The sequence below is a fragment of the Haliotis asinina genome, chromosome 2 (genome assembly GCF_037392515.1).
Source record: "Haliotis asinina isolate JCU_RB_2024 chromosome 2, JCU_Hal_asi_v2, whole genome shotgun sequence".
NCBI lineage: Eukaryota > Metazoa > Mollusca > Gastropoda > Lepetellida > Haliotidae > Haliotis > Haliotis asinina.
In genome coordinates this window covers 18,532,600-18,549,264 of record NC_090281.1, presented here as the reverse complement: position 1 = coordinate 18,549,264, position 16,665 = coordinate 18,532,600, and the positions used below count along the sequence as shown (strand labels likewise).

At 38.9% G+C, this 16,665-nt stretch overlaps 1 protein-coding gene across 1 annotated transcript in view; it reads right to left on the bottom strand.

Moving 5' to 3' along the window:
* LOC137273356 (heparan sulfate 2-O-sulfotransferase 1-like) overlaps positions 1-16,665 on the bottom strand; it is a 190,693-nt gene that overhangs the window by 44,446 nt on the left and 129,582 nt on the right. The window lies entirely within an intron of this gene.

Sequence of the window (16,665 nt, the reverse complement as noted above, 5' to 3'; positions counted from 1 at the left end):
AGAAGAGTATCAGCAAGAGTGTGATTGTACAAGCCCAGACATAAGTTGGTTACTGAGATACCATGCCACAGTTTATCATACCCCACTCATACACAGTATACTGATTCTAAGCCAAAAAGTCCTACTTGTATCCATTAGTGTCAAGCGGCAGGCAGGCAACAACAAGTACCATATTTCAACGTCTTAGGTCATGATGTGGACGGGGATCAAACCTGCAACCTACAGCTCTCTGGGTGGATGCTCTAACCCCTGCATCACAGAAGCAGTTCTTCCACATGCCAGGTCAGGCATATGTGTAACATACTGGTAACTTCTTATACTTTACTACTGACTGTAACACGCATAACAAGCCTTATGTAACAAAAGCCTTAAACACAAGATAATTGTGACAAAGTTTGTTCTGTTTCCAAAACCTGACAGCTCTTTAGCCATTGAAGTTCAGCATTGAGAATTCATTTGTTAAGCAACTTTGAAAGCACATTGACAAGTCTAATACAAGACCTCCTTACAATGAACAAACTACCAATAGAGTGGGACAATTCAATTGACAGGGTAATTGGGCCCCACATCTGCTACAAATCAAACAGGTCTTCTTCAGGGTTTTTGTTTTATTTCATTTCATCCTCATCTTCTTGAAAGAAAAGTTTTTTTCCACCATCTTTTGTTTCCATTGTTGTCTGACCTAGACTGAGCCATTCTAGTACCCTGTCAAATCAGTTTAGGCAAGGAATTTGGTTGGATAAAGAGTCCTTAAACTTAATTTACTGGCAGAGAAATTCCAATGTGGACTCAGAATTGAGCATTAGAGCTCCTTCACAAGAAAAATGTTGAATAGAAGCACTTCAACAGGGCATTTGCGGCCTCCAAATGTCACATGAAGCTGAATAGGGATCCAACAGTTTGCAACTGTTTTTATATTTCAAACCTGCCTAAAATTTCAAGTAAGGTTCTTGTGTCAACAACAAAGGAGGGTGTTGATGATGTGAGACCATGAGGACACTACCACTGTTCACACATTTCTGGGGAAAGTCAGGCAGTTAACAATAGGACATCACATCTAGGATGAATCTATTATGGTAAACATTTATTGTGAGAGTTAACAAGACATGGCTGTTGCCATAGGGCAAGCATCAGCCATTTGTAACCTGTTGAATCATTAACTACACCCAGTACCCAACTTCAGTTAATCAACCTAAAGGTAATTAGTTATGCAAGTGTTAAACTTAATAAACACAAAAATGTTTTGGCATTATCAGAGTTTACAAATTGAGTTAAAGATCTGCAACAACTCTTTAAGCACATCAATCAAGTTGATAGATGACAAAAACAATGGTTGGTTATCCAGTAGACAGCCAGTGGATAGAAGAGACTAAAACCATGGCTATCACTGAATGTCATGGCAAGAACTACTTCCAATACCAAATGGCAAGAACTTCTTCCAATTTCCAAGGCAAACATTTATTGAAGCTCTTGAGCTGGGAGCATAGTGATTGTTCATCTTGCCTGCAGTGTACGTTTGACATCTTGAGATCTGTTAACCCTTGATGTTTCATATTAGCGTCCAGCTCATAGATAAAAGGGGAGATTATTATGTTGGATTTTACTGTGAATTATTTTTTGCCATGAAAACAGATATATCATTTAAACTTCAATAGGAGACCTTTAAATGAATTATTATGAACGTAAATACACTTTCAATTTCAATGAATGAATCATTTCGGAAATTTTGAACTTTGGACAGTATTGCACGGTACACACCCTTGAATGAATTCTGTAAAATTTGAAGCAAATTTCCATATCAAGATTAGTGCAGTGACAGCAATCAAAGCAAAGGTTTCAACTACAAGAGAAATGGTTAAAATGGGCTCATTTCATGGACTGATAAAAAGAGCGACAAGTTTGATGAGTTAACGATTTTCTCAGAAAATCTTTTGACAATTGGCAAGAATTCGTTTTGTTATTCTTGACGTTAGCCTTAGAAAGACTCAATTCTTCCTCCGTGGTGCAGCTGCTTTGTATTGACATGTCGTAACCTGAAAACACTCCTCTTTTTACCAATATTTTCAACTTTTTATTCTCTTAAGACTCTAAGGATGGCATCCTTAGACCAACTGGTGAGGGCAGAAGAACAACAATGGCTTCTACATGACATTCCGAATCAATCAAACAAGAACAAAAAGCCAAATTTCCTGCTATCCTTCTCCAAATCAATAAAGACAAAAATGCGCTTGTCATGATGGAACCTGAGGTTTTGGGCGATTGTTCAACATGCACAATTAGGCAAAAGATACCTGCTGTTGTTAGCATGACAGGGGAATCAAGGCATGACAAGAGAAAGCACTGACACTTTGTGTGTCAACAGCCTCTTGCCAAGAAGGCACAGCATTCGGACATTGAAACTCATTGTGTTAACACTACTGAACAGCAATGACAATCGCTTCGTCAACACCACTGGATAATAGGTTGCCAAGAACCCAATGCATGGCAAGCAGAGGCACTGACTCTCAGTTTGTTAACACTACTGAACAGTAGGTTGCCAAGAACCCAATGCATGGCAAGCAGTATCACTGACTCTCAGTTTGTTAACACTACTAAATAGCTGGCTGACAATAACCAAGAGCATGGCAAGAAGAAGCATACACAGAGCATAAACAGAACTAAACAGCTAAGGTTTCACCTGAAAAAGAGACACCAAGGAATAGCATACAGGCATTGAATCTCGATGTGATAACACTGCTGACTGCCAAGAACCCACTGCATGGCAAGAAGAGGCAATGACACTCTGTGTGTGAACACTTCTGAACAGTAGGTTGCCAAGAACCCAATGCATGGCAAGCAGTATCACTGACTCTCAGTTTGTTAACACTACTAAATAGCTGGCTGACAATAACCAAGAGCATGGCAAGAAGAAGCATACACAGAGCATAAACAGAACTAAACAGCTAAGGTTTCACCTGAAAAAGAGACACCAAGGAATAGCATACAGGCATTGAATCTCGATGTGATAACACTGCTGACTGCCAAGAACCCACTGCATGGCAAGAAGAGGCAATGACACTCGGTGTGTGAACACTTCTGAACAGTAGGTTGCACCTGACAGAGAAACCAAAGCATAACAACTTGAAACTGAATGTGTTAACACTTTAATTTGCACCTGACAAAAGTGCAGGAGCATGACAAGGAATTCACTATCGTATAAACCTCAAAGAAGTATGAAGGCTTGACAAGATAGATCATCAATATATTATTGGATGCACCTAAATTACGTACCAAGCCATGCCAAGAGAAGGCATTTATATTCAGTGTATTCAGACCACTGAACAGTATGTTTCACCTTACAAACATTTATGTTGAAATATGTTGACAGGGAATCCACAAAAGTTCTTAATTAGCACCTGCATAATCAATCTCTGGACACTTTTTGGACACTCTTTGGACACTTTTCCAACATAGTGACAAAACCGATGATGGATGCACATGACAATTGTACCATATCCCTGTGTTTGTTCAGATGAAGACATAGGATGTCTGTGACAGATGAGGCATGATACAATGACCATTTAATGACCACCTGTTATTATCAGTAATTGATTGGGAATGATCAACTCAAGCTCATGATACTTGGATCCAGCAGATACAATGATAACTTAATGAGCACCTGTTATTATCAGTAATTGATTGGAAATGATAAGCGCAAGCTCATGATACTCGTATTCAGCAGATATTCATTACACTGAAGAATATTATATGTTGACACATGATGTTCAAAGTGTACGTGTCTCAGGAATATTGAATAACAATGATCATTACATATCAGTCAAATCTTCCTTTAGGCATGCTTTTCGAACATATGACATTTCTGTTCTGATCTTTAAATTTTCAGCAGAACTCCAGCTTAATCTTGGAAATCATATCAAAATTCAATTAAGTTCTGAAATCCTGTAAAAATTAAAGTACTGCCAATACGTCACAGTTTGGAAAAAAGGTTTGGCACTTCGAAATCATGTAGTCTCCTCCAGTGGTTTGATCTAAGTGGAACATAGCCAGTCATTCAAGTGAAGTATAGCCTGTCATTCAAGTGAAGTATAGCCTGTCATTCAAGTGAAGCATAGTCAGTCATTCAAGTGAAGTATAGCTAGTAATTCAAGTGAAGTGTAGCTAGTCATTCAAGTGAAGTACAGCCAGTCATTCAAATGGAGTATAGCCAGTCATTCAAGTGAAGTATACCAAGTAATTCAAGTGCAGCATAGCCAGTCATTCAAGTGAAGCATAATCAGTCATTCATGTGGAACATGGCCAGTCATTAAAGTGGAGCATAGCCAGTTATTCATGTGAAGTATAGCCAGTCATTCAAGTGGAGTACAGCCAGTCATTCAAGTAGAATATGGGCAGTCAATCAAGTGGAGAATAGCCAGTCGTTCAAGCTGAGTATAGTCAGTCATTCAAATGGAGTATAGTCAGTCATTCATGCTTAATATTGTAGCATATAGTTACCACGTATAACATGAAATGAGAACAGGGACAACTCACATTCACCGAGGAATACAATGTAGTATTAATAATGATAATAATAATGATAATGTGTACTTCCATCCTTCACCAAGTCTGCCCAGAGTCGGTCCTTTGTGGAGAAGCTGTCTGAGAAGTCACTGCACCAAGTGTACATGCAGTGTGTGGAACAGAACAGCAATCCAACCAACTCCTTAGCCTGGATGAAGTCGACTGGTCTCAAATGTGAAACTGAGGGCTTCCTTTTTGCTGCTCAGGACCAGTCACTTCCCACTCGCAATCGCCAGAATGTGATTCTTAACCAAAATGTGAACATGAAATGTCGTCTTTGCAATGACTTTACAGAGACTGTCCAACATCTTGTCAGTGGATGCCCTTCCTTGGCACAAACAGCTTATCTTAAAAGACATGATGGCATGGCTCGCTGCTTTTACTATCGTCTCCGCCATGCCTGTGGCTTTGACCCCAAGGTCCATCCATGGCACGACCCTGAACATGTCCAGGGCGTCCTGGAAAATGACAGCTATAAACTTCTCTGGAATAGGCCAATATACAGCCTGAGACGCAGCCAACAAACCTGATATTGTCCTTTTTGATAAAGCCAATGAAATTATTTATATCATAGAATTTTTTGTCCCTTTTGACAGCAATGTGATTGGCAAGATTCAGGAAAAGCATGATAAATATGCAGACCTCGCCTTTGAAATGTCTCGCTTGTATCCAAAGTACAGAGTCGTTAGGCTCCCCATTGTTCTCGGTGCCCTTGGTTTGGTACCTCCTGATCTCTTGGTGCAGATGAGGAGAGTGCCCGGGTTCTCCACCGGGAGCACAGCCCTTCTGACAATCTGGGTAATGCAGAAGGCTGCGGTGTTGAGGCTGCCTCCATATTCTCTGGAAAGTTCTTGGTGGGTTCGACTAGGCAGTGTTTCCTGGGAGAAGTCCCATTCGCTGTCTGGGCTGTGTGTAGTGGGGGCGAGGGCCCTGAGCTGATGATGAGCCTTACCGGCCGGACTGTGCCAGGATCACCTGAACCCTCTCTGCTGCATTTCAATCTTACTCTGTAAATCATAATAATGTGTACTTCCATAGTATTACACTCCATACACCAACCACATACAAATTACAGATTATATTATGGTTGCCCCAGATAACCCAAGTTCAGAAGGTTATAGTGACATGACTTATTCCACCAGGTAATCATTTCTTGCTCGGTAAACATTGACAATTTTTAACAAACTCACTTGCCAAAGGTGAGACCACATGTATCACAAATGCTTCGTGATTGTAATAGTATAGATATATGGGAAATTCAGGCTGTCATAGATCATCTAGACATGCATGGCTGTGGTACCTTCTCACTTCTCCATCCATTTGCCAACACCCGTTACTTGTATCTCGATGTCTACATGCAGTTATGGCATCTGTTCTTCATATATGCATGTGGTACTTGAGGGGCAGAGCGGTAGCTTCTTGGTTAAGACATTCACTGATCAGTCGAAGACCTGGGTTTGATTCCTCATATAGGTACAATGTGTAAAGCCCAATTTCAAGTGTCTCCTGCTGTTATAGTGTGGAATATTGCTATAAGCAGAATAAACACTCACTCAACAACATATTCCTGATCATCCTCTCCGTATGAACCAAGAAATGCAATATTTACCTGATTTTCTTTTGATCTATGCATGCATGGTATAGGTGTCATTTTATATCACGGTAACTCTGTATGTCTGTGTTTTCTCCCACAGGGGCATGTACATAGGAGGCAAATAATTGGAGACATTTTACCATGGTCTCAAATTAATGTAATTTCAACAATTTCCCAGATACCATTGGGGCTAATAAATGCAATTACATGGCATCGTATCTGGGCACACAATGTCACAGTGACCACAGACAAATTGCCCACTCCTGCTAACATTACACATCAACTCAATGTCTACATCAGTTTCCTTCCTGCATCTGTATGACAGAGATGTCACACACAAAGAGTACACATAATTTGAAAACATGGTGAAACATTAGTTAAGCCCCCCTTTTTAAGTACTTGGTTTACGGGTACAACATGCCAGTTGAGCAGTCTGAGGTATTACCTTTCTGTTCCATAGATAAAAGGGAATATGTCTGTCTAATCATCTAAAAGAACACAATATTTGAATGGGATAGTTGGCCAATTTTTATTTCTATATTTTGTTTCCAGTTTGAGTTTTATTAGGTTGGCATCACATAACGGCCAAAAAATATGTAAAAACAATTTATTTTTCCATGGATCCGTATACCATGTAATTAAAAGAAAAAGGCCTCATGATTGTGGGTGGGCGGGTGGGCGGGGGAAAGCGTGAGTGAGTGAGTGAGTGGTTCAAGCAGTAGCCTCGCAGCAGCAGCAGTGAGGAAGAATCTGAGACAAAGTATACGTCTTCTTGCACCCCAAGCCCTCATGTTTGCCCTTTAAACTTTGATATTTTCATGTTAGCTCAAACCATCTTATATTCTATGCACTGTTGTCAAGGATTTCTTCGCCCTTATCAGATCTCAATTTGTCCTCATTTTCAAGGCTTATGGAGAGAATGTTTTCCATAAGATAATGTCATGGCACAATATATGTCAACATTATTACAACTTTGCCTTGGTAATATAATCCTATAAAAGTTTCTGAAACAACGCGTGTATGCCAGTATCTGTTTACATCAGCTCATATAATTATTTAAGATATTCTAAGAAAGTCATCTCATAAAGTACAGCTAGTGATTCCATCTTAGGTCTTAATTTACAGTAAAAGTATCGTGAAGCTTCAGTAACGTATAGCGACAGAAATAATGATAAATATGACAGAAACTTTACATTATCAAATTGTGAAAGATGCATGAAAAAGCTATTTTTCTAATGATGTGTATTTCACGCTTTCAAGGCAAGCATGAAGTGGGCTGTCAGATGTAAACTATGACAAAAAGCACTTCAAAAGATTAAGTCGACTGTTCACAGTGTGCTTTGCCAGTTGAAAATCACTCTGGGTTCCTGGGTCTGTGCGAGTACCTGCTTGCTAGCGTTGAAGCCATTAACATGGTGATTGTTCTACACCAACCTGATACTTCTCTACTAAATTGCTAATACCAGCGTCAGCTTCCAAATCTGATGGTAACCAACAGGCAGAATTAATCTGTTGTTTGGCGGAAACCACCCTTTGACATAGAGCTCTCATCTTCCTCTGGATTCCCACAAACCTAGTTTATTACTCTTACGTAGGAAATTGGTAATAAAGGGTAGGGATTGAAATGAGCAATTCTTGTCATTCCCAAAGCTGGGGCTAAGCTGTCAAATGAACAATTTGTCTCCTGTGTAAATCTTATTTATCAAACACAACTATCAAGAACCATGATCAAATGCAGCCCCATCACATAGATCATTTGCAACACGCTCTGAGTACATAATGGTTCCTTTGAAATCTGCCAACAATCAGCCTTCCAAATGCCACTAATCTCATACAATCTGATGTCAATGTAGTGCTTTGTGATAGATTCATTCAAAAAATATCCAACAAACTTGCTTGACAAAACACATCCTCTTTCTCAAGGGAGTGAAAAACAGATGTGCTGAAAATAAAGTTGGGATACTAAAAGAAGGAAAATGTCCAGGGGATGATTGTTTTGTTGTCTATTTCAAAAGCATATTTTTTTTGGCTAATAGTTCTTTCATTCCTGCATATACATCAGCACCAGCATCAGCAGTAGACCTCTGAGGGGATGTGCAGGTACTATTCATCTTTGCTCTCAACTGCAAACTACCATGGGATGCATTTTCAACTTAAAATCTCAATGTGAGTGGGGAGGCAGTGGGGCAGCCTAGTGGTTAAAACTTTCACACATGACGCTGAAGACCCGGGTTCAATTCCTCACATGGGTACAACGTGTGAAGGTTATTTCTGATGTCCTCCACTGTGATATTGCTGGAATATTCCTAAATGTGGTGTAATACCATTCTCCTTAAGTCCTTCCTTTTTCGTTTTTTTTTAAAGTAAAAATATTTGTCATATGTTCAATTGTTTAATAAACTCATCCTTTTAACACCTGATGGATCTAATTGTGAAAGATCACATTCACAGATCACAAAGTATGACTAAAATGCTTATTAAATGCATTTTTTTGTCTCAAACAATGTCTTTACCTTGAATCACATCTGGGAGTGATGCAGAAATTAAGGGCCCAGTACAAAATGTCACTATTCTGTTTGGCGTGTTCAGAGATGATCACATCAATGCAAACTCATTGATGAGATTTCCCAACCTTCACAGAATAAGTATTCATATCATGGTTATCAATGTTATTATCTGCAATCATCCTACATAGGACTGACCTTTAAGACTGTACTTTACATGCATAAAACACATAGATGGATGATGGCACTCCTATCTTGTATATAATTTCCACAAATATGATGCTATCATCTATATGGAACCGATACGATGTTGATGGCAGGCATTACAAGGGTCAGTGATCTGTCACGGATGATTTACTTGCTCCTGCCTTCATCATTTATATCTGCCACCATTGTCTCCTACTAGAGGGTGATATATGCTACTTCTTTAGAGGAAGTACCGGATCTGACACCTTCTCATGCAATAAACAGTTTCTGATGAATACTGATGACTAAAGAGCCTTGACGGATTTCTGTACAGATTCTGGGTTGTAAGATGAGAAAGTGAGAGGATGAGGCTTAGTGAAGTAGATGGCACTATTACTCCAATATGATGAAAGTCAGTGATGCCTGGCTTTGACAAAACCACAAGAGATGGTTCTACATATTGGTCATTCTAATGCCAGTCTCTTCTGTATTCCTGTCTCCGTCCCAGCATTCAGAGATCTGTGAGAAGTACCTAGTCATAGTTTTTCCATCCCAGCCTTCACAGATCTGTGAGCAGGTGCCTCCTCATGGTGCCCCAGACTTCACAGATTTGTGAAAAGGTGCCTCCTCATGGTGTCCAAGCTTTCACAGATCTGTGAGAAGGTTCCTCCTCAAGGTGTCTGCATCACAGCCTTCACAGATCTGTGAGCAGGTGCCTCCTCATGGTGCCTCAGACTTCACAGATCTGTGAAAAGGTGCCTCCTCATGGTGTCCAAGCCTTCACAGATCTGTGAGAAGGTTCCTCCTCAAGGTGTCTGCATCACAGTCTTCACAGATCTGTGAGAACATGTCTTCCCTTGGAGCCTCCATCCCAGTCTTCAGACATCTGTGAGAAGGTGCCTCCTCAAGGAATCTTGATCCACTGCCCATGGGCATCCAAGTAAAACAGTCATCAGTCAGTGTAAACCAGTGACACAGATCTAAAACTTCTCCATGTCATATGCACACTTTACAACACAGCAGCCATTTCCTCTGATACTGGCCCTAAAGCTGAACTGGATAGTGAAAGAAATATGAGCATCCCCAAGTATTAAAGGTTTCTATCAGCTGGAGGCCTACACCTCGACTCCTCCTACAAATAGTGTGCTAAAAGCTTTACATTAACAAAGATAGCAAGCTTTTTTATGGAGTGAGGCTCTTAAATTCTTACACTTTCAGCTTTTAAGATCCATCGCTACAGACACAGCTTGACACAAGAAAAGGAAAAAAGACGTTTAAAGGTTCTAAAGTCAGCCAAACGTGAGAAGGGCCACTCCAAAGAAGCGAAGATATTGAATTTTTTATGGCCCCTACCGGTCTGGTACAATGTTTAATTTGCTACACTTGCATTACTGTGATTGATCCAAGCAGAAAGCATACAGTATACATCAGAGGCCATTCCACAGTTATAAGCTGCAGGCCATATACACTGTGTAGTGGGTAGAATATAGTCTAACCTTACTCATGAAAACAATTAACCATTGACCACTCATGGCAATATCTATTTCACTCTTTTGGAATAAATCTATTTCTAACCTTAAGGAAATATATTTAGATTATACCAATGGAATAAACCTGGCATATAGACTTTATTGAAAATAGCTTGTTGATTTAGTTTAGTGAATGTACTTTGATGAAATCTATGGAATATATCGAGCTGAATCTGACTTATTTATTCATGCAATCATGAGCAGGATTTATCTATCGATACATAGTACATGAAAAGTTCTTTTTCTTTGCCAGATTAATCAAAAAGTATTTCATGGTTAACTGTACAGTAACTAGTAGCAATACTCCAAATAACTGATGAGTCAACAGATACTTAGTGCCAATCAACTAATCAATCCTGAAATATATGATTGATTATATTTCAATAGTACAGAGTGTTGTCAAACAATAATCAAAATATAGTGACACAGGGTGTCTTCTAATCTTTAATCTTTGGAGTATCAAACAAATGGTACGAAACTGAAATTATATATGTTTCAGTCAGGTAATGTCTGCAATCAGGGAATATGTAAAATGACTGAAATAACCAGTCAATGTGTACATTGCCTGATTCACTCTGTCATCATGTACATTGTCTAAAATTTCCAAGCATAGTGTACATTGCTTGATTCATTAGCCCAGTTATTGTACAGACTGACTGACTGTTGAACAGGGATTATTGAGAAAACAAGATTAGCACAGGTTTCATTCTGTGATCACTGAAGCTATAGTTTAGATTCAGTCAATCTACCTAAAAGCAAAGGCTTCCCTTGAAATGATTCTTCATTGGAGCATAGTCTTTTTCACAAAATGCTATAAAATGTAAGTATCACCTTACTAGATTTGACAATCATTCTTGTTGTCATTATGGAGTCTACACTTCGTGAACATCTGAGTAGATGACAGTCCGATTCAAAGTCAATCTTGTTCACTAAAGAGGAGTACCATGATCTGATTGAAGAAGTCAAGGTTGCACTAGGAGCTGAGAAGAAGACATTCTGGCAGTATTATGTTCTTGGAAGGTATGAGATCATGCAGTGTGGTGACGTTGAGAAGTTAATCAGAAAAAGAAAGCCAGAATCAGAACCTGCAGTTAGCTCTTTCACTCATATTGATGAGATGTTCGATATCATAAAACGTGCCCACATTTCTACTGGTCATGATTACAGACACAAAATGGTAAAGGCATTAGTGAAATATGGAAAGTCACTCTTAATGCCATCACGTTATTCAAATCCCTTTGCAGAGAATGTCAAAAGAGGAGGTGACGTGTTACAAAAGGTGTTGTCCCGGGGACAGGTAGATCTTATGGACATGCAGTCAGTGCCCAGTGGAACACATAAGTGGATCATGGTTTACCAAGATCACTTTACTAAATTTGGTGTCCTTCATCCACTCACCTCCAAATGTGCAAGTGAAGTTGTGTATCAACTCATGGATATCTGATGGTTAACAATCACAAACTGAGAGAATGATCAAGTGTAGCCATTACTGTGGGACTATGTGACCATCCCTCTTCCCATGGTATATCAGGAAAAAGGTGATCTATGTAACATGATGGGTGTGATTCAAGACAGGAGTGAAAATGACCTCAATAAAATTGGTGTACAGGCAGGTGTCCTGAAAGGTAGATTTTCAAGGAATCAATTTGACGTTTGCACTCAGAAACTTTATGCTCTTTACACTCTCAATGACATCAGAACAATGTATGTTTTTAATACTAGTTGACATGAAGTCATTTGTGCTTCAATTAATGAATTTGTTCAGCATTTGCCATAAACATATTTAAAAAGAACAAAGTGCAAGCTAATCTTGGCTTCTCAATAATCCCTGTTCAACAATCAGAGACAGAAATCATCTGAATGGAAGCTTTTGCTTTAAGGAAGATTGGATTAATCTACACATTACTTGATTAAAAGTGATCACAGAACGATACCTGTGCTAATCTTGTCTTCTCAATTATCCCTATTCAACAATCTGTATAATAACTGGGCTAATGAATCAGGCAATGTACACAGTGCCTAGAAATTTTAGACAATGTACACAATGACTGAGTGAATCAGGCAATGTACACATTGACTGGTTATTTCAGTCATTGTCTACATTGCCTGATTGCAGACATTGACTGTAACATATACATCTCCCAGTGTAAGATGATTGCTGCAACCCAGTGAAGGACAACATGGCTCAAGGGCAATAGAATATTCGGAAAACCATGGTGGAATTGCCCTGGGAAAATATATAATTTCCACAGCTAGTAGAGCAATCTTATGCATGGAAACACATCAGTGTCTATAAGAGACAAGAGCAGCATTATCATACATTCAAGAAATCAGAAATATGCAACGAATACACTTATAATGGTAAATAATTATCTCTGAAATATGCCAAATACTGCTAATCCACTAGGGCAAAAACACTTTCCCAGAAATTAATCATTTTGACAGAGGTGTACCCTTCTGGATTAAGTCCAAGCAGGATTTGAACCCACAGGTAGTGGTATGGCAGATAAGTGCTACATAGCATAATGAAATGGAGACAGGCCTGTGGTATCTGTCTGTGTAATACAATATACCCAAAGAGAGGAAATCTGAAGATTCTTTGATAAATTAATTTGTCTCACTTGCAATAAACAAAAAACACTGATGTTTGATATGCTGCAAGAAAACTCATGGTGCTAAAGCATGAAACAAATTATGTTTAATTAAACTAACATCACCACATTAGGACAATAACATATATAACAGTTGTTAAGTTAAATTATGTCATTTATTATCTTAAGAAAGAGAAGCCTCTGACTGTAAACTCATATTTGATCAATGGTTGATGGCTTTGAGGAACCAATGATTGATCAGGAAATTTCAACACTGTTAACATGTCATACTCCTACCTTTAACCCCACTCCCTAAGAATCCTTAACCACTTTACAAAAATACTTTACACCTCACAAGTCTACCCTGTGAAATGTAATCTTGTCCCCAATTAATAACATCATAAGAATCAATTCACTGTTTTAGCCATTCCTGTGATGAAAGGAAGAGTTTCCTTCATATGTTTAATACATCATCTTTAAGTAGTTCATAATATCATAATATCATTTAGGGCTAATATTTTCATCATAGATGCAGTAATCAAGCATAACTAGGGTAATCAGAGACAACACTATTCAGGGCCACAGATTTCGTTATAGAAGCCCTGATCATGTGTTACTAATGACCAGCGAGACTTCCTGCTGTTCCCATGCCTCCAACTGCACATCTACAATGTCCAGTACATCAAAGACCCTTATATATCCCACAGTTTGTGTAATCTCCTTGTAATTGCTCAGATCTCCTCACAAAGACAGACAGAGCAGGACAGCAACTCCATTAGTGGCCTCGTAAATGTGCAGAAAGTCCTAGCACCGCTGTGAAAGACTTGTCTGCCATTATTGAATTACATCAATTCAGTGTCTTTTATTTTTTTCTCCTTTCCAAAAACAAATTTCTTTTATGTTGTTGTTTTGTGTGAAAAAGATCTTGTTTGCTATTGAGGAAAAAGATGTCCACTGAGATTACAATAATGCTCTCCTTCCTCTCTGAACTTAACTGTCAAAATGGCTTATTAAAGTAAAGGAAATGGTAGCCATATTGTATCCTGGTGAGATAACTTTTATTCAACTCACATGTAAAATGAAGTCAAACTAAGAAAATCAAACACAGATCCCAGCTGGATTACGCATCTTAAATGACTATGAGATGGAGCTGATCCTGACTTGATATGTTAGGTTTGTTTTGCAAACTCTACGGATCCTGAGCAAAGGTGTTTGATGTCTTATCTGTCTGCAATCTTTTAAGAAAAACATACTACTGCCATCATCACCAATAAGCATCTGATTCAACAACACATTCACTGCCATCTCCTGTCAAGGCAAAAGTCCTCAAGAGATTTACAAACTTCTTCAATATTTTATTCTTTCAACATTTCCTGTATTTTGCAAGTTTGACAGTTGTCCCTGGGATATCTCAGAAGTGTTACTTTTTTCCTTCTAATGAATGAAAAAGAGTGTGCACTGTTTCAGACAAAATCAGGCTCAAATTGACTTGGTTTTGCAATTTTCTCTTAAATTCTGATCCTCATTTCATGTAAGCTAAATCAGAGTTACCAGAGGCAGGTTCTGTATAATACAAAAGCTTCTGAAAAAACTTTCCCATCTCGCAAAAAGAATCTGTTGTTGGTGGGTGATTTGCTCTGACTGATGAGCACGCAGGAAGCAGACTCTTGAGGAATACTTCCAGTAATCCGTTCTGAGACTGCACAGCCAGTATCCTGTCACTGTGGAGCTGTTTCAGATCATTCAGCTTCGTGGACGCAGATTGTAGGACAAACTCAGCTGAAATCAAGCACTTTGTTCCTAGCCATTCCAAGATACCAGGACGGTTACATCACATGCAGCTGAGTCTGTATCAGTGTGTAGAGATAAATGGGATACACAAAGGCTGTATGGGAAGTGAGACTGGAAGACGTATGACCCATGGGCTGTATGGGAGGGAGGGAAGGCAAGAGGATGTGAGACTAGAGGATGTATGACACAAGGGCTGTATGGGAAGTGAGACTGGAGGACATATGACCCATGGGCTGAGTTGGAAGTGAGACTGGAGGACGTATGACACAAGGGCCGAGTTGGAAGTGAGACTGGAGGACGTATGACACAAGGGCTGTGTGGGGAAATGTGACAGGAAGACATATGACACAAGGGCTGTGTGGAAGGGTGGGGAGACTGGAGGATATATGATACATGTGCTGTGTGGAAGGGAGGGGAGACTTTAGGATATATAACCCATGGGCTATGTGGAAGGGAGGAGAGACTGGAGGATATATGACCCATGGGCTGTGTGGAAGGGAGGGGAGACTGGAGGATATATGACCCAAGGGCTGTGTGGAAGGGAGGGGAGACTGGAGGATATATGACCCAAGGGCTGTGTGGGTGGGAGGGAAAACTGGAGGACTTATGACACATGGTTTGTGCAGGAGGGATAGGTGATAGCAGAAACATGATCCTGATTAAAAACATCAAAGAAAAATATCTGCTGCACCACTATTTCCGGATATATTGTTATGTATAGTTTTCACACTAACAGTGTATATTTTCAAAAGAGTGTAGAGCTTCACAACTTCATGACACATCCTCACTGCATTTCTCAGCTGGTCCAAAACAACAAGGAGTAGGTGTAGCTTCATTTAAAGAGCACAGATACTTGAAAAGTGGTACTCTGTATTTGTATATTTCGTAAAAAAAAATTACAGAAAAACTGCAGGTTCCAGTTAAAACCCCACAACCCAATAGATTGAAGGGCCTTGAATTGTATCCTGTTTCATCTGCAAACAATGAACCTGGGCCCCTATTCTCCAAAGGATCCTAGCCCTAAGATATCCTAACTTTGATCCTAGGGTCTAGGATAGGTGTCCTACCTTATTCTCGAAAAGTATCCTAGCACTAGGATATCCTAACTTAGGACAAATACTAGGATAGGTTCTGACTTGTCCTAAGTTCATCTTAGTAGAAATCAACATGGTGTGGTACATGTTTGTTCACCAATTTTGACATTATAAAAACTTAATTACAGCTGAATTTACAACAGCACGCAATTTTTATGAGTTTTGAGATTTTTTGAGTTTATATTATCAATTTATCAGTTGTGAATAAGGTTTACTTGTTGCAATACACATATTCTTTAGATCTACAACTGATATGTATCTTTATTCTTACCTATTCTATCTCTTTTTATTCACAACATTGCTCTTTTCTGTCACATTACTCTGAAATGCCAATGTCAAGGCCAACTCGATAAGGGAAGTAACTTCTGTTTATTTCCTAAGTGAATTTTCACTTTGTGCTATGACGCATAATGAAAGTTCAAGTCATGATAATCATTAAAAAAATCAAATGAAACTATTTTTTGCACATCTTAATTCTCTTTTTGGCAGATTTTCAAAATCTGACAACAAATGTTATGTCCCAGTTTAATAAATGAATTTGATTTAATGAAAATATTGAATATGTTAACAATACATAGATCTGATAAAATAGTTTAGATCTATGCAAGTACAAGTTCACAGTTTTTCTGGAAACAAGGTATGAATTTTCATTATAAACATAACTAATTACAATTTCTTCTAGCTCAAGTAAGTCCACCAAAAACTGAATTTCACCACTTTTAAACTTTTTACTTCGATTTCTATTCTCACCATTTGTCTTGTAAACGAGATCGTAGCTGCCCTTACACACGTTTTTCATGCAATGAATTACAGATA